At 35.5% G+C, this 27,106-nt stretch overlaps 1 protein-coding gene across 2 annotated transcripts in view; it reads left to right on the top strand.

Moving 5' to 3' along the window:
- Positions 1 to 27,106, top strand: part of SNTG1 (syntrophin gamma 1) — a 326,387-nt gene that overhangs the window by 143,782 nt on the left and 155,499 nt on the right. Inside the window, exons 1-2 of one of the 2 annotated variants that reach the window (XM_042869539.1) lie at positions 2,137 to 2,176; positions 16,010 to 16,058. The gene's annotated coding sequence lies outside the window, so the exon portion shown is untranslated. Of the gene's footprint in view, positions 1 to 2,134; positions 2,177 to 16,009; positions 16,059 to 27,106 lie in introns of those variants that run through there. The other variant, XM_042869538.1, reaches the window with a different exon arrangement.

The following is a 27,106-nucleotide window of genomic DNA, read 5'->3' on the forward strand; positions in this document are numbered from 1 at the left end:
CTACCTGAAAACAAACTAATGAGCTGTAATTATTCACAAAGATTTATAACTTTAGATGTCCCTGATAATTTTTTGTATGATGAGGGTATTCATATGCTTTGATTCCTAAATATGGTTCAAGCTGAACTGATAATCCTAGATGTTAGGACCAATTACATGTAGGGGAGCTTTTTTCATGTTTGTTTGAAAAATGTAGTGAAAACTACAAGTTATTCCCTGTTATAACACAAATCCAGTACAGTCACTTTTCCTGTTGGACTTTGTAAGCTCTCAGACAGGAACATAAACCTCTATTTCTTTCTCTGTCAGAAAATTTCTGCGCTGGGTTTCTCAGTGAACATTATTGAAAATGGTGAATAGACATGCTATAGATTCTTATACACTGCCCTATTTTTTCCATTTCATTGAATTTGTGGAACATATCCGCTTCAAAATGTTTTCCTAATTCTTTTTTTTTTTTCTTTCTTGTTTTGCATCAATCTTTACAGTTCAGAACAGCTTCAGATCAGACAACTTACTTCCAAATCAATTCATTTAGATACATCTATGTCTGAAGAAAATATTCCAAACTTTTTACTCTTATGGAGAGGCAAGTAACAGCTTTCTGCTTGAACAACTACTCATGCATATTTATTGAATAGCTTCTTTGACGATGTTATGATGAGCTTGCTTATCAGTGAAAATGACTTGACGTAGTCTCAGATCTCAGTATCTGTGATTCCAATTAGGAGTTTAGTAAATGTTGAAACCTTTTAAATCTTTCATTTATTGATAATGTAACATGACAGTAAGCAGTTGATGATGGTGGAGAAATTCAACAAGCATCTACTGTCTAGATTAATTTCTTTTTCTTTTTTCTTTTCTTTTTTTTTTTTTCTTTTTTGGTAGCTTGCAGAGCCTGCATCTGTGCCCCACTGCGTGTTTAACTTCAGAGAACTCATTATTAGTTCCTTTGTGCTCTAGCAATTTTCATCCTTCATAGTCAGAATTGGGCAACCAATTTTAAAGAATTTCCATGCACAAAGGAGTAATAAACATACTTTCATTTCTTCATACTCCAATAAGAAAGCCAATTCTGCTTAAAAACATAAAAGATGAAAACATTGGAGGTACACATTTAGCATTGCTTTATTTTACATTCCTGTAGAAAGCAAAAAGAAGTACTTTATTAATCTGAAGACAAAATATATGTCTGGCTAACCTTGGAAACTTCTGTTATTAGGAAGTTTGATAGTGAATTGTAAGAGATACAGACTTCAGTTTTACACCTGCACTTCTCAAAATGTGTTGGAACCTGGATTCTTTCTCTTTTCTATATGGCTTTGCTGGCTGATGTTACTGGCTGGTGTTAGTCCATAGGGAGCGTGAATAGATATCTGGTATCTGAGGGACATCTGATAGATATTTTCATAGCTTATTCTTGAGAAGTATCTATGATATACCATGCTACTTCTGTAGTATATGTAGTGTAGTTCCTGGTGCTACAATAAAAAGGTACATTAAGAGTGAACCAACTTATCACAGTGAATAAATAACTGAGCTTACTTGTGGAGAAGCTGTCCTTTTCATCATATAGGTCTCCTACGGATTCACATCTGATGCAGTCTGCTAAGTCATTTGTTCATACAGCTGCCAATCTTGTGAGTTTTCTCATGTATCCTTTCACTACAGAAATATTTTCTCTGGATGAGTCTTGCAAATCTCTGAAAACTTCTCAGAGTTAAAGTACTGTAAGAAGCGCTGCTGTATATCAGAAAATGCACTTCATGCCTCCTGGTTTTGCAACATCCTGTTAGTAGCTTTGAAGGTAGCAGTCTGAACATTTCAAGGAGATAGAGATTTACACAAAGGTGCAAAAAGCTTACGTGCTGCTGGTCTCATTGCTTCCAGATCATCCAATTCTTGGGTGTTTTTAAGATATATACCTGTGATACTGTATTTACCATAAATGAACAGACAGTCTTTGCAGAAAAAGTCAAATTTATTTAATACAGCTGTTAAACAATGCATTTCTGTGTAATTCTGTCTGAAGATGTCACCTGTTGAAATTCAAGTCAGCTAAAACTGCTTAGATAACTATATGCCATCTCCAGCAATTCTCTCTTAAATAAAATTATTTATTTTTGTTTTCCAGACTGTTTTGCCATATGAAACCAACAGGAAATTGTAACCCAAAGTAAGTGGAAACTGATACCAAAACAGGTCATTATCAGAATTCCATACAATTATATTTACCGGGCTTTGTTGGTTTTTATTTGTTTTTGTGGGAGTGAGGGAATAAGTGGAAGTTACCTTGATTTGAAACCTTCAAAAAATGTCAGATTTTGCTCCTAGTTATACAGGATTTACATTTCTAGCTATGACAGAACTTTGGCAGTGATACATGATGTCTGGGATTAATTTAGAAATACAGGTAAGCTTTTGGACCATGGTTACTTCGTTTTCAGGGTGGTTAATTGCAATCAGTCACTTTTTCTTGTCTTGAGAGCTGCTTGCTGAAAAAAACAAATCTGTAGACTTGCAGTCTACTGAAATTTTGGAATATTCTGTCTATCGTGTAGGCCAAAAATAAAATTGGCTCAATGCAATTAAAAATCTTATTGATGGTTAGAGCGTTAATTGTTTTCTCTACTCCAGTTTACTTAATTTAAATATTGTCTTCAGAGTATAGAATATAATGCAGAATTAATTAGTGTAGAATTTAATAATAGTTTGGCCGATGATCGTAGTCTCTTCCTTTCTGGACTTGTACCATTCATTTTAAAAAAAGGATTACATTTAATGAAGTAAATGTGTTGTTTTTTATGACCATTTTCTGTAGATGCTATTTTCCAAGAAGAGATCATGACTGAAAATAATCTAAGCATGCTGGTTTTGGAGGTTAAATGTTTTTAGGGAATATCATAATTAGAAATTTTGAAGTCACAATTTTATGGTTTTGATTTATTTTCCATTTAAGCACTTCTGTCTTTTTAAGGCTATGGGAGCTTTCTGTCTATATCAGCAAATTAAGAGCCATTTATGTTTCTGAATGTGAATTAAGGATCCTATAGATTAGAGCAAAAATCTGCTGCGTAATCATCACTGATGAAAAAGAGATGATGAAATATTTTGTACTTGTAGACATCTTTAAGATTGTTTTTTCTTTTTTCTAACATAATACACATTTTCCCTTCAGTGCTTATTTTTAACCAGTGAGTGATTACCAGCTCCGCAGCAGAGTTTCTGCAGCCCCAGTAATGGCATTTTTTTCTGAGTCGCATTAAGAATTACCTCTTCGAGCTCAGCTTTCATATGTTCTCCAGGCATAAGGCCTCTGCCCAAGGAAAAGGTGGATTTGGCTGTTTCAGTAGTGAATTTCACTCTTTTGATTAGTATTTACATCCTGCAGCTAGCAAAGTATTTGTATGTGTGTACATTCGTGTACTGGAATCATGACAATAAGTTTATGGTGGAAACCTATCAGTTTTATGAAGAATATGAATTTTGCAAAATTACATTTTATAATTCCACTTAAGATGCAGAGATTTTAAAAAAAAATAGTTTATCACTGTGGTAATAATAATAAAAAGAATTTCCTGCAAGATGGAGCTTACATATAAATAATGAGTGCAAATGCAAATAGGACTTAATAGATCTGAATTGTCTAATAGTCACTAGTTACTGCTCAGTGCTTTCAGTTTTTCTGTCAAAACAATCTCAACCAAAAATGGACAAAGCTATCATATTAAAAAAAAACAAACAAAAACCACGTAGTACACATATTGAGTGTCTGATGCTTGATACGAAGTTTTAGGTTTTCTTTAATGTGGGTATTTTTTAAAGTCTAGTTTTGTCTTGTTAAGGCATTGCTGATTGTACTTGAAGTGTTTTGAAGTCATTATCTGTGCTACACCCTGTTTTGACAAGTTTAATGAACAGGTTATAAATATTTTCAAATAGCTCTTCAGAATGCTCTGCAACTCCCTTGTTCATTTTCTTGTTCATTTTCTTATTCATTTTACTTATAAAAGAGTCTCTCAGGAATAGGACTTTTAAAATGTAATACATGCCATATTTTGTTGGAGTGCAATGCTGGATTTAGTTCTTATTAATGCAAATAAAAAAAAGAAGAAAAAAAAAGGAAGCTGAAATTTAATTTACATGAAAATTAGTATTCAAAAAAGGTGATATATTAGGAAAAAAAAAAAAAAAAAGATTGAAATGAGACCAATCTGTCCAGTTGCTCCCTACAGCATGAGATCAGCTGTTCTTGAACCATTCCTTGAATATTTTTATTTAATTAATTCTTGGAAAAAAAAGAAAAATTAGGGTGGAATACATCTAGCAACAGAAGTTCACAATTCTCATAGGCAATTGATTTCTGTGAACTGATGAATGATTTCTGCTACTGGAAAATTCCTATGTCATCTTCGTTGTGATTTAATCTCGTACTTCTTATCTTACATTAAACATGGACAGCAGCTTGTTTCCATTCTCTTTGTTCTTTCTTTATGTACGTATATACGTAAGTTTATGTGCATATACAAAATATCTAGATATACAATTTTTAATATATGTGCATATATTATGTATATCTATGAGAAAATTGAGATTCAGTCTTGTTTGTTCATGACTAGGAAGACTTGAATTCTCAGAGTCTATGGGCCATATTTTTGTATGTGTCGCCATTCATACTGCTGTCCTCTGAGCTGTCTCCATCTGCTTTATGTTTGTTTTTTAATGTTTTGTACCTAAAGCTGTAAAGAGCAGATAACAGGGGGATATAGTAGTGTTTGAGCAGATTGGGTGGAAATGATGCTCCTTTATTGTAGTTGTCTCTGGCAATGTATACTAGGGAAACTTTGATTCAGCTGTGCCAGCATGGCCTTCTGTTTCTGGAATTAAAATGATAACTCTGCTAATAACTAATGTTGAGGGAGAATAGAATCACAGGTCAGTCTTTAGAGTAAAGAACTGTACATAGGAACTAACATTATTATTGAAGTTATTTCAGATGTTGCACGGGTCTTATGGTATCAAGCAGAAAAAGAAGAAAGAGTTCAGTGCAGCACAATGGGATACCTGTTCTCCCTTTGGCTTTGCCTTAAGTTTTTGTTTCTTTGGTAGTTCCTTTCATTTGGGTAAACAGTCTTGCTGTAAGGTGAAACTTCTTTTTTTTTTTTTTTTTTCCTGTACCCTGCGTATATTATGCAAAGACAGATTATGTCTTTGTGGAATATACAACCTCAGTAACATTTTCAGTAAGGATAAGTCTGTCATTAAAATTGTGATTTTGACTCTGCGTTTGTTGCTCTATTTTTGCAACTTAGAAGGCTGATGAATTAAGCTAAGCTGCAGAAATCCTATTTCACATTTTGTCCTTGTTGAAAGATCTAAATTGCTTTTCTCTGTCAGATAAATTCCAAAGTAGGTACATATAATCAAGGTAATGAACATAATGTATTTTCAGTTGTGGATATTTTTCAGCAGGTTTCTCATACCTTAAAAGTCCGCCGCTGAAAAACATAATTGCAATTCTCTATTTTAATTCTAGCATATTATCTCACTTCTTTGTCTGTTTTTAGGCACTCATTTAGTGATTTCTTACATGTTGCTGGATTGATATTGTTGTTTGATATCCCACTGATTTCAGTGGGACACCATGCAAGCACAGCAGCCTACCAAATGTTGATTGGTGCCCTTGGGAGCTCTAGTTCCCCTAGGCAATGACTGCCTTGAAAATGCATTGCAGAAAGAAGATGCAGAGATACTTTTGAAGTTCAGCATGTTAGAAGTGCCACAATAGAAACTTTACCATACGTATTTAAAGACTAATGCAGTCCTTTAAAATATAATTGCTCATGTATCAAAACAGCTACATACTTCTATTGTATAATTTTTTAATTACGGCAGAATCGCCCTCTTCTTATTAGTGAAGTCACTAATATACACTGTATGCAGTAAAAGATACCTGTGTTAAAAAACTGGAATATATGGAAAAACTGACACAAAATGAAAAAAAGAGGACACCTTCATTTCACTCTTAGTTCAGAGCTTAAAAAATGACAAGGAATTGTAAGAAAGTGCAAATTGCTACCAGGCTAATACTAAAGTTTTGTAAGTCCTCTGAAAACCTGCCCAGGTTGTCAGAGGCTTTTATATGATGTGAATCAGGTTTGAAGCATTTTGAAGAAACAAAAAGGCTGACAGGAAATTAATTTCTAAGTACAAAATAAATTAAACATTGAGACTACTATTCTGGTTTCTTTATTCATAGAGGAAAATCTCAATGAATGCTGCAGATATTAATAACAGTTGAATGTAATGAAGAATAACGCCCATATTTTGGGGTTACTCATCTCTTGTCTATTTTCATATCTGCTAAAAGATAAATACGCTGTCCTAGAGTTCACAAGTTTTTCATATTTAAATTATTCATATTTCATATTTAGTGCTGTAATTTACAGATTTTTTCATTTTTTACTTTTTTAATTTACATTTGTGGAAATTTTATTTCTTTGATTGCTTCATTTTAGAATTTTTCCTTGGTTAAAGCTTTCTCCATCAAAACTGGTTACAGAACTGCAGTGTGTAGAGATCTCAAGTATTGCTTCCATACTAAGATTTTTTAGAAGGAAAAAAATGCTTCTAGATATTAAACCGTGTCCTGGTAAGTGCAACTTGGAAAAAAGATATGTCCATTAGAGAGCTCAGAAGAAAGTCCGTAGCCACCTTACTTGTACACGGGACACTGTGGTCAATGGCATCGTTGCTAATAACACCCCTGGAAATACAAACAAACACAACACACACCTGAAAGCAGGATCCTTTCCTTACTGAAATAGGAAAAAAAAAAAGCCTGAGGGAGCATTCGAACATGGAAATTCTCAGTCTCTTCCTTGTAAATTTAGAAATATTTCAGTTCCACATAACAAGAGCGTTTCTGTAAGCGGGAGAGCATGAGATTGCTTAGGGGGCTGGAGCTAGCATGCATGCTAGTATGTATTCGTGAAATCATTAGGCAGCTCCTGTAACAAAAGTTCCTGTTATGTGTAATCATTTTCTGTGCTGTGTGGGAGGAGCCCTTGTACAACCAGAAAATGCAAAAAATGGCCCATATGAAAACATTCTAACTGATGCTTTTTTATTATAATAAGTTGAATGTATTTTCATATAATGGTAGTGTGACTGATAGAATTTGAGAATATTTTAAGAAAATTACAGTTTTTCTTATTAAGGCTTTTAGCATGTTTTCTATCCCTCTCCATTTCAGCTGCTGTCCACTCTGACTGAATCAGATTGACCATCTATGTCACTTTCCTCCCGCTGTGTTTATTGCTTGCCTATTGCTGAAGTAAAGAGAGTGACTAGGATGCAAACATTACAAAGAGAGATGGCTCCAAAATACTGATTGCTGATCAAAAGCTTCTGTGAACGATCATAAATATTTATTCTCCCAAACTGAAATGGAGTGACAGAAAACTGCAAATAGTTTTGTATGTGTGAGAGACTTATCTGAGTTTAGTCCCAGGAGGAGCCTTATAGTGCAGGTGACAAAACGTAGATTATAAAAGTTTTAAACTTTTTAAATGCACATTTATTTTTAAAAATGGGAACGATCTCCATTTTATTAATTTTAATCTCTGAAAAGAAGCATATGTGAGGTTTAAATTTAAAATCTAAAACCAGCATTGTTATGAAGTTGAGTCAACATCAGTGGATATAACAGTGCAAAATATTGTTTTCTTTACATTTGATAACCTGCTCATTTTTACTATTTCTCCCTTTCGTTACTTCTTATCAGTACATGAGGCATAATGAATGATGTGTTCTTTTGGAAGTCTGAACTGAAGTTATTTCTGTCCAAGTATTTTGAGAAGCAAGACAGATTATGACAGAAGTCCATTTGATTACGATAGAAAAATGTGATATTACGATACAGTAAGTGAAAGAATTATTTATTTTTATTTGCTTTGTGTGAAGATAGATTGTGTGGCTAATGACGTATAGGCTGTTCTGCAAAGGACAAATTCAGAAGATCCTCTCACAACAGCAGTCCCTAAAATATACTCTTGCAACCGTTGGCATAAGTGAAATCATGGAGTTTTAGTATCTTAACTGTACTGCTGCAAAGAATGCCACTCTACTTGTTGTAAAATCAGAGGTTTGGGGATGGTTGCTTAGTTCTCTCAGTTGCTATATCTTTATGGAGTGCAATGAGAGTGTGAAAATACGAGATTCAGTACATTTTTGTTAACCGAAAATAACCATTGAGAAAAGTCTTTGGTGTTCTTGAAGGTAATTGAGAGGTTTCCACTGCGATCAGAAGAGAGAAAATTTCATCTGCAAAATTCTGAACAAGGAAGTAATTACTTTTAAATTAAAAATAGTCTGTGTCCGGTAGATTTCTGCAGGGTTTATAAAAGGAAACATTTAGGAAAAAATAAAATATAGTATAAACTATTAAGCATGTGACTGATACTGTCCTGTACAACATCCTTGTTTCTAAATTAGAGAAACATGGATTTGATGGATATATCACTGAGTGGATTAAGGAATTGGCTGTATGGTCACACTCAAAGAGTTGCAGTCAACAGCTCAGTGTCCAGAAGGAGACCAAATGAGATGACTTTCCTCAGTAGTCTGTATTAGGATCGGTATTACTTAACATCTTTGTTAGTGATGTGGTCATTGAGATTGAGTACAGCTTCAGCAAGTTTTCCAGCAATACAAAACCGTGCTGTCAACATGCTGTGGACATGTCAACATGTCCAGAGGGACCTTGTCAGGTTTGAGGGGTGGGCCTGTACAAAACTCAAGAAGTTCAACAATGCCAAATATGAAGTCCTGCACCTGAGTTGGGGCAGTCCCAAGCACAAACACAGGTTGGGCAGGGAATGGATTGAGAGCAGCTTTGAGGAGAAGGATTTGGGGCTTTTGTTTCATGAAAAGCTTTGCATGAAGTGGCAGTGTGCACTTGCAACCCAAAAAGCTAATTTTATTCTGAGCTGAATCACAAGAAGTGTATCTGCTGGTCAAGGGAGGTGATTGCATCCCTCTAATCTGCTTTCGTGAGATCTGACCTGGAGTACTCCGTTCAGCTCTGGTGCCTGCAGCACAAGAAAGACATGAAGCTCTTGGCGCAGATGTCGAGGAGGCCATGAGGATGACCAGAGGGTTGAAACACCTTTCCTATAAAGAAAGGTTGAGGGAGCTGGGCTTGCTCAGCCTGGAGACAAGAAAAAGAATGTTCTAGGGAGACTTTCTAGTAGCATACCAGCACTTAAAAGAGATCTACAGGAAAATTGGGAAGAGACTCTTTAGTAACGAACATAGTGATAAGGGACAAGATAATGACTTTAAACAAGAGGACATTGAGATATTACACATCATTCTTCACTATGAGGATAATGAGGCACTGGAACAGGCTGCCTGGAGTGTTGTGGATGCTGGATGTTGAAGGTCAGGTATGATGGGGCTTTGGGCAAACTGATCTGATGGAAGATGTTCCTGCTTGTGACATGGGGTTTGGAAGTAGTTTTCTCCAAGGCATCTGATACTCGGCTCAAACTTTTGCCTTCATTACAGAATCACAAAATTGTAGGGATTGGAAAGAACCATCTGGAGATCATCTAGCCCAAACTCCCTGCTAAAGCAGGTTCTCCACAGTAGGTTATACAGGAAAGCATCCAGGTAGGTTTCGGATATCTCCAGAAAAAGTGACTCCACAACCCCTGTAACTAGACTCATCTAAGTGCTTTGTAACCCTCAAAGTTTTTTCTCATGTTCATATGGAACTTCCTGTGTTCTGGTTTGTGTCTGGCATCCCTTGTCCTGTCACTGGGCACCATTGAAAAGAGCCTGGCCCCATCCCCTTGACGCACACCCCTTAGATATTTCTATGTGTTGATAAGATCCCCTCTCAGCCTTCTCTTTTCCAGGCTGAATAATCCCTGGTTTCTCAGCCTTTCCTTATAAGGGAGATGCTTCAGGGCCCCCACCAAGATGATTAACTTTGTAGCCCTCCACTGGATTCTCTCCCATAGTTGCCTGTTTAACTTCAAAATTATGAACAGTAGTGATATTGTAAGTAATACTATAAATCGTTATATTTCCAATTATAGATAAGGTGTAGCTAATTCATTCCATATTCAGAGTAAATCTTATTGATTATGGAGTTTTAAATACACAAAATAAATGCTTTTACGATCTTTAGAAAATTAGTGTTAGACATCACTATATAAAAAATAAAGACGTTGTGCTTTCAGTTGCACTGCTATAAAGTTACTTTCTTCTCACTGAATGCTATATTTTATACTACAGCTTAATATACAGCATATATTTAAAAAATAATAATAGCTCTTAGGTTTGGCTTTACTGCTCTCAGTCATTTTCCCTTTCCCAGTGAAACTTGTCAGTATTATTGTAATTATCTTGCACAGGTTTTTATTCATGTAAATGTTTTTCTTTGTGTTGTTGATGCAAAGTTCCTTTAACTGCTGTCATAGAAGTCAACTTTTTCATAGAAACAACTTTTTATATAGTCACTTGTGCAGCGGTTGGCTGTACAGTCATTGCATTTCCATGAGAACGTCTCACCCCATTCAGCTGAGCAACACTGAGTCTAAAGAGTGATTATCTTTCACTCCAGGGCAACTGTTTCTGTGGCATGTGAGGAAACGGGCAATGTACTTGTGTAAATTAATCTGAATGAGCATTTGGAGGGTGAATGAAATTATTACGGAGCATTTATATTATGTCATTGCTGAAGGCACTGAGCAATCCTCCATAATTGTAGCCATAATTCCAGACATAGCAATATTTTAAATTTTATGGCATATATCATTCCTTCAGTGAAAAAGAGAACTATTAAAAATCCTTTTTGGAATAAGCTGTATGACGTATAACAAAGTAAAAAAGTAAATAAATAAATTTTCTAATATGAAATACAACTTTTAGTTTTATATTTCAGACCATAGATGCATTCAACCTCATATCAAAAGACAAGTAGCTCATTTATTTTTAGTAAATTGACTTAATATTTGCAAAATCATTGAGAGTTGCACAACTGTATAAGAGTAAGGTTTAGATGCACGCTACTTTTTCTTTTACTCCCATTTTCTCTTATCTTGAAGTGGCTTTGTTCACATGCTCTTTAGAATTCTCCGGTTTCTCTGTGTGTATGTCTGCCTGCTGTCCACTGCCACACTCAGAGAATAGTGAAGCTGGCTGAAGGGACAGTTTTCTGGTCTTTGGTAGCTAAAGACCACAGCCTGATATGTTTAAAGGCTCTGCCATCGTTTTCCACTTGTTGGAATGTTTCTGAGTGCTGTGTCTGCAGAGATTCTTCAGATGTGGTATCCCCTCCCATTTGTGCTACAAAATCAAAAAGCATCACAAATGAAAATCTCAGACGTAGCCAATGTTCCTTTTGCCTCCTCACTCATTCCAGTTTGATTTTCCCATATAGCCCTGGATCTGCAGCCCAGTCTGCAGTTTCTTACAGGCAGCAAGAAGAAAAAATCATTCCTTAAGAAAACTGTATACGAACACTGTCACAGTCTGCTTCGGTCCCAGTACCAGGAGTAAAGTGGATCCATCTGTCAAGCCTTTACACCTTTTGCTTCCTCTATTCTCACCCATTTGTGTAGTATGAGTATGTCCTGTACAGCCAAGGGCAGTGGTGTGGTTTCAGTGGGACAGTGTAAACACCATTCCTGCCTTGTGTCTTTATGTTGTCCTGTTATTTATCTTTAAATTCTTTCTTCTGTCCCTTTGCTTTAAATGTCATTCATAGGAATTTAGGAGCATGGAAGGGAGAGATTTCTGAGGTGTTGTGCAACTTGGTATTTATCTCTGGATGCCCAGCTATCTGTGTCTGTGTGCCAAGGAGTTAGGCACAATGAGAGACAAACCTGAGCTGCCAAGCTCATAGTTCTTACCTCATGGTGAGAACTCAGCTGAATTAATGAATTTTCATGCACTAAATGGTATTCTGAACCTGAACCAAATCCTGCTGTGCTTAATTTCCTTTACTGATCCCCTTTTTCCTATAGCAGATAAAAGTTAATAGCTTGTTGTTAATCTTAAATGAGCTTCTTAACTGATATTTCTTAGTTGCAGAACTGGTGACCTTTCAGTTTTGGGTAGGCAATTGTGAGTTAACATGAAGACACTGAAACCAACAGTAAATTATTTGTGTTATCTGTTTCTGGTAGGCATTAAAATGTCTTCTGATTTACTTCTGCACCTGCTTTTCATGACTTCTGGCATTTGGATTTTGAAGCCAAATGTGACATGCAGATAGGAGTTTCTATTTATTTGGAATTTATTTGGTGAAAATAATGAAAAAAGGAAGATATTCTTCTGCAATGTAATAACTGACATTAGAGTTCTTCATTCTCTGAACCCTGTGTTTGAACAGTTTATGGGCTGGTTCACCCCAGTTCCATGACTAGCAGAGTGGGGGACCCACAACCCGGTAAAGGGAAAAGGGGAAAAAAGGGAAAGGGTAGGGAGATGGGCCTGAAAACAAAACAGCAGCAATGATCTAAGGAGAAACAAACTAATTTACTAAATAAGGTATCGGAATGCAAGATAACACACCGTAATACAATAAAATACAGTAGAATTAGAATCAAAGCTGGTAAATAAAAAAAAAAAAAAAAAGAGACCGTCCAAAAGCCGAAGGCCTTACTTTAATTCTGAGATGAGATGTGCAATTGGGGTGAGCAGAAGGGGAGAGAGAGGTCTCATGACTTTGCCAGATGTTTTATCTCCTCTCTGAACACAAAGTCCTCTGGGAATGTAGTTCTTCTCTTCTGGGACAGGTGCCCAGAACTGGAGCATTAACTCTGTAACTCCCAGTGCATGATGTTATGATGTGAAATACTGATAACCAAAAAATCATAAAAGATCACATCCATGGCAGAGACTGTAGAAACGTTTTAAACAATGCATTAATTTTATGTAAAATGTTTATACTGACTTTTTAAATAAGATTCCTTTCCATAATTGGCATTATTGTCCAGACAGTTCTTATGAGAACTTTCTGATGTTTCTTACTGGCTTTCGAAAGATGCTTTTTAGCATTCAAGAATTATATGTATTTGGTCCAATTTGTATACCATACCTTCCTTGACAGGTGGTTCCAGGCTCTCTGTGTGGTCTTCCAGTGCTTAATTTCAGCCTGGATTGCCAGGGCAGCACGTAGTAAGTATGTGCTGAACGTGACTGACATTGATTGCTATTTTCGCTGACCATCAGTAAAGAGCAGCTAGGCTCTGTGCTTCTTAGTGCTGTGGAACAGAAATGTGGATCTCAATCACCATGATGTGTTTAACATCTAAGCAGTTCAAATCTTCTAAATTGAATTCTAATTCTGCTGCAGCAAGCTAGTCCCGACAGTTTCATGAAATGTGAAAAGAGAGGTGGTTGAGGAAAAGAAAGGAGTATTAGTCAGTGCTCTAATTTAAGGGCCCTCTGAATTTTGATCTCAAAGTAGCACATTTTCAAGATGCTTTTATCCATGTTTTAGAACAGTATCTCTGCAGATTTCTAGCTGAGAGATTTCAGAGCAAGAGTATAGAGAGGTAAAAATTCACTTTGTTCCTGACTTAACAAGAAGCACAGGAGCAATTTCTCAAATCTGTTTTGTTGTTTAAAGAACAATCATCATATCATTTCTCAGTGTAATAGTTTAAGGACAGTTAGCTGCTAAGCGTTGCCAGGTTTACTATGTATCTTTTTCAGAAGTTATAGAAAATGAAGAATTTGCCAAATTGGCTGGATTGAAATAGAACCAATATAAGCTTGTTGCACATTTATTTAAGTAATGATATCATATGTAAAAACATACAAACCCTACAAACATAAAACTGTAAGCGATAAGTTTCATCCTGGCACAACTCATCTGTCAAATGAGCTGCTTATTGAGAAACAATTTATTTTAATGACTTTACACAGCAGTCTACGGTGTCTCACTTCTTTCAGTGTTTCTTCCTCTTCTGAAGCAGGAACTTTTTTGGCATTTTGTAGGCCAGTTTTTAAATGTTCTCTGACTGATGTCTTGTCAAGTTTATGTTACATCACTATGTAAGTGTCTAAAATTGTGCATACTTGAGCAGTTTTTGTTTGGCTTTGTTTACGATGTGGAAAAGGCAGTCTGCTCTATTATTCTAGTGTCATTTTGTTTTCTGTTTTTGAACTACTCTCGGACTTTGGTAGATGATTCTTGTATCCAGATTTAAAAGGAAGAAGGAGAAAAAAGTTTATATAAATTTCCTGAGTATATTAGATTGAATGACTTAGATTTGTCAAAAAGTTGATAAACATGATACCTCATCTTCAGAATTTGGAAATGAGAAAAGCTATAGTGCTTGAAATACTTGGAGCAAGAGAATTTGCAGCACGGTCATTCAGTTGAAGCTTTTGAGTATTTGTGTAGTATATTTCTAATAGTGTCTTCTTATTAAATATACAACATTCAGCTTTTTTTTTTTTTTGCATAAGTTTCAGACATAAGTAATGGCGATTTGAATTTTGGAAGAACAGTGGCAGAAAATGAGAGCAAGATCTAATATAACTTGTGAAATGTTAGAGTGAGCGAGAAAAATTTAAAAAGAATAATAGAGAAAATATGGACAGGTTGTGGAGGTGGTGAGATAACACTCCTGGAAAAGATTGGAAAATATGAGAATTGAGAGGGATAAATTAGTAAATATTTTATCTTTTTATTATTTTCCAGCTTGTTGGTATTTTTACCTCTATGCAAAACAGTGCAAATCATGACTATTTCCAAGGAACTTAAGATGAAACTTAATACAAAGAAAAATAGTTCATTCACACATAACATACAGATTAGAATTTAAGCTTTGTCATGATCCAAATATCTTGTATGAAAAAATAATCAGTTAAAATACTATGTTGATTTTATGTTGGTTTTCTTGTTTATTCTCCTAAATCACCTCTGCTGAAAGTGAAAGTCAAGGAGAGAACATCATAAAATATATTCCACATGATTAAATTCAATAAAGTGTAAAGGAATTACAGTTTTGAAGTATGTGCTCTGTTAATGAAATCCTGAAAATTACTGTAGTGAAGAGAGACTTTTTAAAGTCTTGTGGCTGAAATCACATCATAATTTTACTGAAAGATTTTAGGTTAGATATTAGGAAGAAATTCTTTACTCAGAGAGTGGTGAGGCATAGGTTTGGGCTGCTCAGGGAGGTTGTGGATTCCTCATCCTTGGATACGTTCAAGGCCAGGTTTGATAGGTTCCTGAGCAGACTGATATAGAAGCTGGCAACTCTGCCCATGGCAGGGGGCTTTGAACAAGATGATATTTGGGGTCTCTTCCATCCCAAGTGATTCTATGATCTATCATCTCTGATGATCAGGGGACTCTCACGCATATCTGTAGAGGGTTGTAAAGTATATTATAACCTGGAATTAATCTTTGTTTTGTTGTTTTCTTTTTTTTTAATTTTTATATATATATCCCTTAAAACAAACGATACAAGAAGAAATCTAGAAGGAAAGCATGTAATACAGTTTGTAGATACATCAATATAACAAAGCTCTTTAATGTTAGATTTTGAAAAATAACTTCGGTGTTCTTTGAAGTGACAGCTTGAATGATACCTCAAGCAGTTAGACTAATTTATATTGGTTTTTAATTACATTTTGCCATATTGATGGACTGTATGCTCTACTATGCAGCCTTGTAAATAGGAAATTTCCCTCCCTGAAACTTTCCAGTAATTGTTGTAATAGCATATGTCAGTTTGTACTTTATATTGCTCATGTGGGCTGTTTGAGATTCCTTGAGTTCTAAGGGTTGGTTGTCGTTCTACAAAATGTCATCTTATATCGTTATAACAAGGACCAGTACTATTTATTTTTTATGATATGCTCAACTGTGAAATTCAAATATTACCACCAAATTAGAAAGTCTCATTAAATCTATTACTTCTGGAAGTTAGCTAATCCCAAAATAATTTTGTCTTCATAATTTTTTTATACATAGGGAGAAGAAAACCCACCATAAGACTTCATTGTTGTGAAAGCTGAGTTCAGTAAGATATTTAAAATATATTTCTAACTTTAAATACTTGAGTACTTCTAATGCTATTTTCACAAAACTGTTCCTTCGGAAGGAGGGAGGAAGAGAAAAATAGAAAGAAAGATCCTTGAAAAGACCAAAGTCTGCTCTCCTGATGTCCATAGTAGTGAGTTTACTTTGCTTATCCCTTTCTGCACTAAGGAATGTGAACTTCAGCATTTCAGGGTCACTACAGCCAAGGCCACTATTGAGCTTTGCATTCCCCACCAGTCTCTCCATGCTGGTAAGAATGAGGTCAAGCATAACATCTCTTCTTACTAGCTCCTTTGTCACTTGGATAAGGAAGTTATCATCAACATAATCCAGGAACCTTCTGAATTCAATGAAGGCCAGGGCTGCTTCTATCTATCTATGCTCTGTCTGACATCCAGGTCATATGCCCTGTACAGACCCTCATTGCAATGTCATCTATCCCTGTCCTCCATTTTATCTTGTCCCATAAGCTCTCAGATGGAGCTCCATACATTCTAGCTGCTCACTGACATCGAGGATGATACCTCCCTCCTTATCTACCCTGCCCATCTTTCCTAAAACGCCTGCATCCTTCCATTTCAGTGCTCCAGTCATGGAAGGCACCTCACTGTGTCTCTGTAGTGCTACTGACATCAAAGCCCTGCAAGCATGTGCGCAGCTCCACTTCCTCTTGTTTATTCCCCATGCTGCAAACATTTTCATAGAGGCATTTGAGTCCCTGATGAAGCTGACTTACTGTCTGTTGTCATTGAAGAGTTACTGTCTTGAGGGCTGACAAGTAACTGGCCCAGGGAAAGACAAATTGCTAAGCAGCTGAGTGTTATCAAATATACTGAAAAGGAATAAAACCAATGCAGTCTAGCAAAGTGTAATTTGGCAACTTGAGAGCATATATACCTCACTTTTCTGTGGGATAAATTCTGAAGATACAAGCTCTGGCATCCTGCCCTGTTCCATGAGGAACAAAACGATTCATTGTACTGGCAATTCTTAAATAATTTTTGAGGGGTTCACTGCAGCTGAAAGGTCCTCATAAAAATCCTGTACAGAACACTGCTCTCAAGATTGGGGCAGGGCTAGTCTGTTCACCGCTGGATAGGAAGAGCTAAATGTTTTTTGTTTGTTTACTGAGTAGAAAGGCTTAGTGGCTGAATGTAATGATTGACAAAGAGTACTCTAAATCCTTTGATAAACTCCTCTGTACATAAGAATATGTGTTCTCATATGGCCTCGTGTCACAATAATCTGTCAGGTGTATTAGAAACGGAGGGAGAATTCAGTAAGGGAATATGCTCAGTGAAAGGCATCAACAGAGGAAGCATATAGTTTTGATCCCAGATGGTGAAATGTGGGATAACAAGGTTTACTCCTTAAATGGAAATCTGTTGAGGAATAAATTTAAAGATTATTTTGTTGTTTTTTTTTTGGCAATACTGAACAGAACTGAAGTTTGCTTAAGACAGATTTGGAGTTTGTTTTCCTTTCTACTTGGTTTTCTTAGGCTCTAGAAAATATGAACTATAAAGAGAAACTTGGATATTTGCTTTTTCAGTCTTTGTGAGTGCCATTATGTCATTCCCTGCAAGAACTGACGTGGTAACTCACATGACATCATGCCATCTCTTTCACCACTGATTGCAAGAATCAAAAACACTGTGGGTGAAAACTTGGATAGATATTTACTAATTGTCAGTGTTGTGAATCTTTCACAACTAATGTTCTTCTTTAATAGATAGGTTACAAAATCTCATAACAGCACAGTATATTTTATAGACTGACTATTAGTGATTGTTAGTAGTGCTGTATGAAAAACCACTGCTATAAAACACTAGCCAAAGCAGCAAGAAATGTAAATATTTCTCACTGAGGGAACCAATTTTTTAGGCAGTCTGATGGCTGTTAAAATAGTGGAGGAATACAAGAAGCTGGAAACAGTGCTGTTGCTAGGAGAGGTAATATAAGCAGATCACAGAAGAAATCTCAATTTTCAATGGTGAAGCATTTTCTAAACAGGGAAGCCTGTCTCTAATACCTTCTTTAGCATTCTAGTTTTCACCTCACTTTAAATTGAGCTCGATCTGTTATGCTCTGTGAAGAGTTCTTTGAAAATATGATGAAGTATCACAGGCACAGCATGCATAGAATAGTATTTCTGAAGCTGGAACCTTCCCAAAGAATTTCCACTCAATGTCAGTATTTATACTTCACAAATTGTTCTGTTTGTGTTTTTTTTTTTTTCCTACATGCATTCAAGCTGAGGTAAAGCTATTTGATACCAGGGTGTCCTAAACTGACTTATTCTCTAATATGTTCATTAATTGGCAAAAGGATTTATACTTTTGTGACTCCGGGTAACAGAGAGCCCTTGACATTTATTTTGCAGAACTCCTCCTAAGCCATCATTTCGCACTGTCTTCTATCAGTCTCATTTAACTTCTCTAGCATTTACTCTTGGTATGTCCTTGTAACTTACTCTGATGCCATTTCTGTCACACTGAAAGTAAGAGGCCAGTCTTTTCCCTGGGCTATGCGGATGCCAACATTTTCCAAAAATAGTCATGTATTTTGTTCTGCTGCATGGTCCTAATTTAGCTGAGCTTCCTGCTTTAATCATTCCTCTGCGACAGGTTTGCCAAATCCCAGATCCTCAAACATACTGTACAGCCCCACAACACCCATATTCATTTCCTGCATCGCTGTGTTCTGGTAACATCTGCTCATTCACTGTAATTCAGTGTGTCACCGGACATCTGTACAGTTTGTTCGCCTTATATCTCCCTCTTTCACTTGAATATTTCTACACTGATAAGGAAGCAATAGTGAGTCAGGTAGTACCCAAAGCTGCACTTAAGTAATTTGTTCTCAGTAGGCACGTCACAAGCAATGAACTTTGGTAGTTCTGGTAATTTTATGAAAACATTTTGAACTGTGGCACAGTTATTGTAACCATGTAACCGAAGATGTAAAGAAAGCATCTCTTAATGCATCTCTGACCTGATTGCTCTTCTCAGCTTTATTTCCTATAGCCAGCTCAACTCTGAGATTTGTGTTGTTTCCGTTTCTGCAAGATTAATCTTTGTTTTCCAGGGCTGAGAATGTGTGTGTTGGGGGGAGGTAGTGGGGGTGGGAAGGAGGAGGGAAAGAAAACCAGTTGGGATCCTTCATATACCTGAAAAAATATCCCTTCACTATAACAATTAGAATATGGAATAGCACTGATGAAGAAAATAGTAAGATTCAACTTTGTAAATCTGAGTCTGATCAAGCTGACATTTATAGTATCTCTGTATATATAGTATATATATATATATATATATATAGTATCTCAGTGTTTATAGTATCATTTATAGTATAATCTCTTAACTCTTCTTTCACATTTTTCTTTTCCTTTTTAAAAATTATTTTCCTTTTTCCTAGATTTTCTCAGACTGGCACTATGTTGTATCTCTTAACATAGTCTCATTCTGGACAGTTCATAGAAGTTTCTTTCTTGCTCCCATTGTGGTAAGATGTGCTGAAAAAGTCCTTATACCTCATCCAGTTCCGGATGGAGTCTTTAAACTATGGCCTTTCTATTCCCTGAAATAGATTTTAAACTTAATAAAGAAACTGTGACCTGAACTCTGTCCTCTCCTCTCCTCTCTTGACTGAGAGTCTTGGAAAGTAAAACAAAGGGCAAAACTCCTGCTTAGCTTCGGTGACTGTGTCTGAAATGCACAAGTTGTTCAGTACTATTTTAGTGTACCAATATAAATACACACCTATTATAGCTGTGCAATTTAGTGACATCTTTTTTTTTTTTTTTTTTTAATCTGGAGACTTATTTACTTTCCTTACTTATGTTTAAAATCTTTCAGTAAAGTATAAGCTGGAAAATACTTGAATTAAGCACAGCTATCCTCTTGGTGCTGTCACTGGTAGGCTTGGAACCTGCAAGGCTACTATTACAGCTACTATAGCAGTCGCTGTGATATTCTGCTGCTTTTTGTGAATTTCCACAAAATGAATCTCCTAGTTCATGTTATCAATGCAACTGGTTTCTGGCATGGAGAGTAGTTGCATAATGTAGCCTATATCGGTAGTATTTAACAACCTTATCCTCCAATTAGGAAGGCTGCAAGAAAATTGCCTATTGAGAATGATTACATACTAATTACTCAACCATGTTGCCTCTTGTTTTGAAGAGTACTAACTGAAATGGATCAAGCCCATAATACATAACAGCATGTATAATAAAATACTAGCACTGCTTAATTTTAGTATTCTCTACTATAAAACAGGTGTAATACTGTCATGAGTATAGAATTTTCAGCGTTGATTTTTGGCTATTTCCTCTCTGGAAGCAAATGCTTTATGGTGGTTACAGACTTTCATTTTCTCTCTCCTGAAGACTGTCTCTTTTGTCTCTTTTGTTGCTCACCTTGCCCATTGCCCCAAAGGTCCCCAATTGGTCTATCCAGGTAGCTCCTCTGTTTTGGCCTACAGAGTTTCCCCTTTCACTGATTTCTATTTTTGTTTACATTATTTCATTTTGTTTTATTTTTTGCAGAAGTGCAATTTAATCTGTCAAAATTCCAGGGTCTTTTGCAGACGTGGGAACTGTAAGGCTTTTCATAGCAAGACCAACAGCTTTTTTATTCCTCTGTTTATTAAGTAAATTAATATGCCAGTCCTTACCTTTGTCTTCAGAGACAGCTTTTCTTTTTTGTCTATATTATTGAAAAAAAAAATAAATATATATATATATACTAAGTAGCATGTAATAAAAAACAGTTAAAACGTGTCTAAGTTACATCTCAATAAAAAGACGGAGTTTTTGTGACAACAATAGTTAGGAGTTACTAATATTAATCTCACATTAGTCTACATCATAATCAGTATCGTAACTATGTCCAAGACTTTATAGCCAAAGAAAAATTTCTTACAGCTTTCAGTTTTTGCCATCCTGGCTCTCAGTGGGTTTAATAACATTAAGTAAAATCAAAGCAGAGCAGTAGTCAGTGAGGTAGAAAATTAGATAAACAAAATGACTAATTCCCATGAGGTGGGTAACTGATTAAATAGGGGGGGGGTTCCTGTAGCTGTCCACCCACATCTGCTGGCACTGGCGTCGTTGTCTGGTGGCTTTGTGTTCCTAAACCAGATGTTTTTACCACTAATCAGTGTTAGTCTGAATCAACCTCTATTTTCAAGAGAGGACCAGGCTGTATTTGGTATTTTTTTCTCCTTATTTCTATACCTCTATGGCTGGCATTGTAGCCTCCAGAAGAGAACTGTGTGAACAGCTGGGATGACCACTTTTTCATCCCAATCCAATCCAGTGCCATACAGAAAGATTTTCAGTGATGAATGCTACTGTTACAGAGAAAGAAAGAGTTGTTTTCTGATTAGTTTTAGGCTCCTTAAATTTGTTTTTTTTAATTTTGCAGTGCTTAAAGTGCTGTGTTTTCCTCTGTGGCATATTTTGCATATTTCAAGTTTTCTTATATATTTTGACAATGTATCACTGCAGGAGCATTCTGACAATGAACAAACGTATAACAGTACTGCTATAAGTTCCTGCTTTCTGGAGTTCAGAGGAGTTAAAGAGGCTTTCATTGCAATTATATAAAAACTCAACTGAAAGTTCTAATTATGCTGATTGAGTCAAGTTGTTGATGTTTGTTTTCAGTAAGTGTTGAATGTGCTATATCTGCTATATGTAGAAGTAACTGCTCTGAAAAAAGATATATATGATGAGAACTGCAAACCATGACTGTGGTATCTCTAATGGCTAGAAATACCTATATTGTGAACAGTATATTTGAAATAGGTTACTGTCTGTTTCTCTTAACCTGAGGAAAATTAATGTTCTAATGGTAGATACTGTCTTTATAAGTGACTTTGCAGATATGATACTGGAGTAGCAATGTCAGTAATCCTTGGGAGTTCTCTGTAATGCATCTATGGTTTCATCAGAGATGGCAAACAAATGATGATTTTAATTATTTTAGTGGTGAGTATTCACTGTGTGTGAATACTTGTCATAGGAATTCTTGGATAGGAAAGCCACTGTTGAATACGGGGTCTGGTAACAGAAGCTGAGTTGCAGTTCTGACTTCAACCTGAAGCTGTGTAATGGTGCTTTAATTGTATTACTTTAAGTCGACCTTTGTTACTGTTTTTATTTTTTCCAAATTATTCATGTGATTAACTTCATTATTTATGGAAAACCTCTTAAGTTCATATGTTAGAAGAACAAAAAAAAAACAACTATAAAAAAAGTTATTGACATTAAAGATCAATGACCCAACAGAATAAGTGACAGAAAATTTCTCTGGGCTGAGTCACAATCTCAAGATTTCTTAGCCCACGTAAATAAGAAGCCTGAGCTTTTGGCTCTTATAATCTTCCATGAAGATGGACTTCTCTACTTTTTTTTTTTTTTAATTAAAGTTACTTTTGATATTTGAGTTCAGTCATTAAAGATGAGTATGCCAGCAAAGAATATTGATTTGACAAAAGCAAGAATAACTGGTTTCTTCTATTCCACCAACATGTACTGATCTAATGTACTCTCATGTGATCCGCCCATCTCCCTCCTTAGCTTCCAGGCTTATTCCCCTAATTTTTCTACTCCTGAATACCTGACTTCCATTTCCAAATTATAGTAAAACTATCAATTGCAAAAATAGAGATGACAGTAAATGCCAACTCAAAAGAAAGCTCCAAATATCAAACAATCACTGAAAGTTAATTGATGCCAGGCTTTTTACTGGATTGTCTTGTTTATTGCTACCATCTCTAAGGAAAAGACTAGTAAAGCCCGGTGCCTTTCAATGCTGCATTTGACATACCTTCTCAACAGGTGTGAGGTATCCTCTTTTGTTTGGGCCAGGTAGACGCTTATGACACAAATTTGGTACAAAATTTTTATTCACACTTACAGATGTGACAAGAAAAGATTTTAAAACCCTACTACCACTCTATCTCAAAAAAAATTGCGTGTTGATTGCATTGTGTGATCTATAGTCTGGTAATTTAAAATATGTCAGACAGTGTTTTGACCTCATGAATTTTGAATAGGAATGTTCTTTCTTGGACTCTGAATTATTTCATAAAAAGAGATGGTAAAGTAACATGAAAAAGTTTTGGTGATTATTTGAGTTGTGAGTCACTCCTCAATGTTTACTCCTTCAAAAACGAAGAAAGGTAAATGCTGTTTAGGTTATGAAGTTTCAAATGAAACTTGGATTTTTATTTCTATTTATTTATTTATTTATTTATTTTCCTGGGGAAGTTTAAAATGGCTGGTCATTTCATTTTCAATGGACTTTATCTTTTGAATTTTTTTTAATTAAATTTCTTTCAGTTGTGCTTACCTTGTTAGTTCAATCTCTATCAATGTATACCAGAGACTGTGATTCAAACAGTTGCATATAAAGAGAAAGAATGCCATACCTGTTGAGAAATCTTGTTTTGCATTTTTGTTTTTATGTGGAAATCTTATCAGTCAATTAACAAAATGCAAATATGTGCAGCTTTCTACAAATGTTCAGCTGATGCTTTAATGGATAAAATGAATAACTTCTGTACTACTTCTGGCATTGTGTCCCTCCTTCACATAGTCTGATTTTGCTTACTGTTATTAATTATATATTATTATTTTGATTTTTAAGCATGATTTTTGCAATGTATTATGTGGAGGGAATGCAGATTTCACAGGTTTCACTGTGAAATATTTTTTTCCCATTTAAGAGCTTCTGAAATAAACTTGAATCTTTTTATCTGTTATATAGAGGTATAAATATACATGTCAGATATTTATACAGAATCTGAAAAATCCCAAATAAATGTGGTATTATTTTATTTCCATTTAATGAAAGTCAAAGCGTAAGAGAATAAAATTACCATGTTGACTAAATGTATTAAATATAGGCTAAGACACAGGCAAAACTTATATTAAATTGTGAGTTTTCTATTAAGCATCATCTTACCTTCTCGTGAATTTGAAATAACATGCTAAATTTCAGAAGTGCAAACATTCCTTTCTTAAACTTAGTTCTTCAAGCAATTCCCAAGAATCCTGCCAAACAAAACCTCCTAAGTATTTACAATTGGTAATTGATTTCCTTACCTCTCCTAGGAGATTGGCACAATGCGTTTTTGATTTTTTAACTTAAATGAAATGAAAAGATGCAACGCGATATTGAATGTCTCACTCCAAACTATTTGCATTAGGCATAATGCCAGAGACATGAAATTTATATTTGTCTGGGAATCATTTGCCATGGCAAAGGAATTGCCAGTATCTCTTTTATTAGGAAGCTCTGTGTTGAGAGGTAACACAGGGAAAAAGCAGACTGCAATAGCAGATAGTCAGAGAACTTCTGTTTGTCTTGGATAGGAAGCACAGTTATTTTGGTAAAACTGGGAAATTGACCTAAATTATGTAACAGTTTGTACTGCCTTCAAAGAAGCTTAGAATATGTGGATATTTATCCTCATTTGGGCTCTGGTATCTGTGCTACATCTGTTCAAAATTAAATACATTATTGTACTCAGATAATTATGGAGAATCATCAAAAGATAACACTGGAAAAGTGAAGGAACATTTAGTTTTTTTCTGAGCAACATTCCAGGCTTTAATACAGAGCCAAAGTTTCCTGTCCAAGCTTGCTGTAGAACATTCCTCCCAAAAAAACATGCAGTAGCAGTCCATTGACATTTAATCTTGCCATTTTCAAATGATTCTCCCATAGTACTGCTTTTTTTACCGGTGAAAGATCATGTGTTGCATTGTTCTTTTTATTTTTGCCATTTCCATCAGTTTGCATTTGCCAAGCCATAACTGCCTGCGTTACACGTAGATGTGGGACACCAGATAACTTTTGATGCAAATAGTACTGCAATGTATAACCGTGAGTCCAGTATAACTTCATTCAGTTAATACCGCCATGAGGCCCACTTAATTTTGAATCCTCCGTAACTGTGCTTGTGGATTACGAATGCTTGCAATTAAAACAATAAATTATGACTAGGAAGTAAATATAATTCTTATTTTAACTATGGTAATGGGAATTAAACATTTAGAAACCTTGTTAGCTACTAATTGCCAGCTTCAATTCTTTTGAAGCATGTGCTTTGCTGAGAGCTGGACATTTTGTCAAAAAGCTTTGTCAGATATTTATGCTGCTCACTGGCGAAAAAAAAAAATAACAAAAAAAAAAAAAAAAAAAAAAAAGGGGCATGTCTTTGCTCAGTTGAAACTTTGCCTTTTTCTTTGAACTACTGGGTAGATGAAGTATATGTAATGTATTCCAGATCTCCAGGTTTCTGACTATCTTTCAGTATGAATTAATTCATGGAAGCTAAAATTCTGAATGATTTCTCCTTGTGTACTGCATTCTGTGAGAGAAGTAAGGATGTGTTTGGGTATTGGGAATACATTCCCAGCTTATGGACAAATTTTTCAACAGATGGGTCCAATATGCTACTACAGTAAATGACTAAATACATTATGTTAACTGACTGTAAGTAACACTGTTTTCAAATGAAATATAATGGAAGTAGCCTGGCAAAAAATAACAGAATATGTTGTCTACCTGTGGTTACTAAATGGTTCCTTTGGATTCCTGTGCTGTGTACATGGATCAGAAAACTGTTCCAGCCCAAAACACTTTGTTGCAAGCTGTCCAGAATAGAGAAGAGTTTGTGAAATTTGCATTTAAACTAATGCCTCTGTTTCCCCATGTGTTTTGTTTTGTTTTGTTTTTCCTTAAAACAGAAAGGACCAGCTATGCTGTGAATAAGAGATAATTAATAATAAATTTTAATAAATTTCTCTAAAAACACCCTGCACAGTTACATAGAAATGTACTTCATTTCTCAGCACACAAAGAAATGAGATTCGATTCAAATATCTCCAGAAAGTGGAGCACAATTTTGGTAGCAATGAAGGCAGGAGAAGGACTTTAAAAGGTGAACATGTAGTTTATTAGTTAATAGCTGTTACAATTGGTTGCAAGATGCGGTATTTATGCCTTTGAAACATGGTTTTAGTCTGCTTGCCAGTAAGCAATTCAGACAGTGAACATTCTTGTGACTGTAGACTGTCTCTGTATAAGTAAGCTTCTTCCGAGTTCAAGACTCTGTGAAGATGCAGACAGACAGCTCTCAGAGTCAAACCACCAGACAGATCTCCCCAGTTGAGGAAGGTAAGTATTAAGAGGAGTAAAAAATTGTTTACTCAGTTTTCCAAGAAAAAAATAATGTGATTTATTCCAAGTGAGTAAGAACTATGCAAGCTGCAGTGGTATCATGATAAATTCAGTTGTGTTTGATAATACATCTTTCTCCACAAATTTGTTATTTTTGGATACAATATTCTGTTCTTTGCAACAGTAACCTTGAGAATTGTTTTGTACTGCTGCTCCAGTTGTACTCTGTTTAGCTTGTGTCTTTATGAAGACTTTACAAAGTGTTTGTTATCATTGTCATGCATCCATGAAGTTTTCTTTTGGTTTGCTATCTTATTTTATTAAAAATAGTGGAATGTTCTGTCATGGTGAAATTGCATCTATCATACTACAGGAGTATAACCTGATTTATTATAGGAAGACCTGAGCATAACTCAAGTGCTCAATGCATTATCCTAAATGAAGCTCTGTCTCTGAGGGCTGTCTTAGTCTTCAACTTTGCCATTATGTTTTAGCCATTGATTTCCCATTAGAACAAAAATGCCATAATATTACAGCTCAGTAAATGCTTTCTTTGTTATTGAATAACTGCTTGTTCTGTCAAGAGGGTGTCAAATTCTGTTCCCAGCCTGTCATTCATGTGCTGCTGCCTAGACATCTATCAGTAGAGATGAGCTAAATAAGTTTGGTAACTCAGTTTTAGAGGAAGTATGGATTGCAAATCAAGTAGAAAGGAAGAAAAGTAACTTTTTAAAGCATGCTTGTTTAGATAACTTTGATTACATGTCCCAAAGCTTTTCAGAGGAAGTGTCATTTTCTCTTTTAGCCGTTACTCCTCTTTGAATGATAT

The sequence above is a fragment of the Lagopus leucura genome, unplaced genomic scaffold (assembly GCF_019238085.1).
Source record: "Lagopus leucura isolate 7727_CA_CO unplaced genomic scaffold, USGS_WTPT01 Super-Scaffold_100002, whole genome shotgun sequence".
In the NCBI taxonomy this organism is placed as follows: domain Eukaryota; kingdom Metazoa; phylum Chordata; class Aves; order Galliformes; family Phasianidae; genus Lagopus; species Lagopus leucura.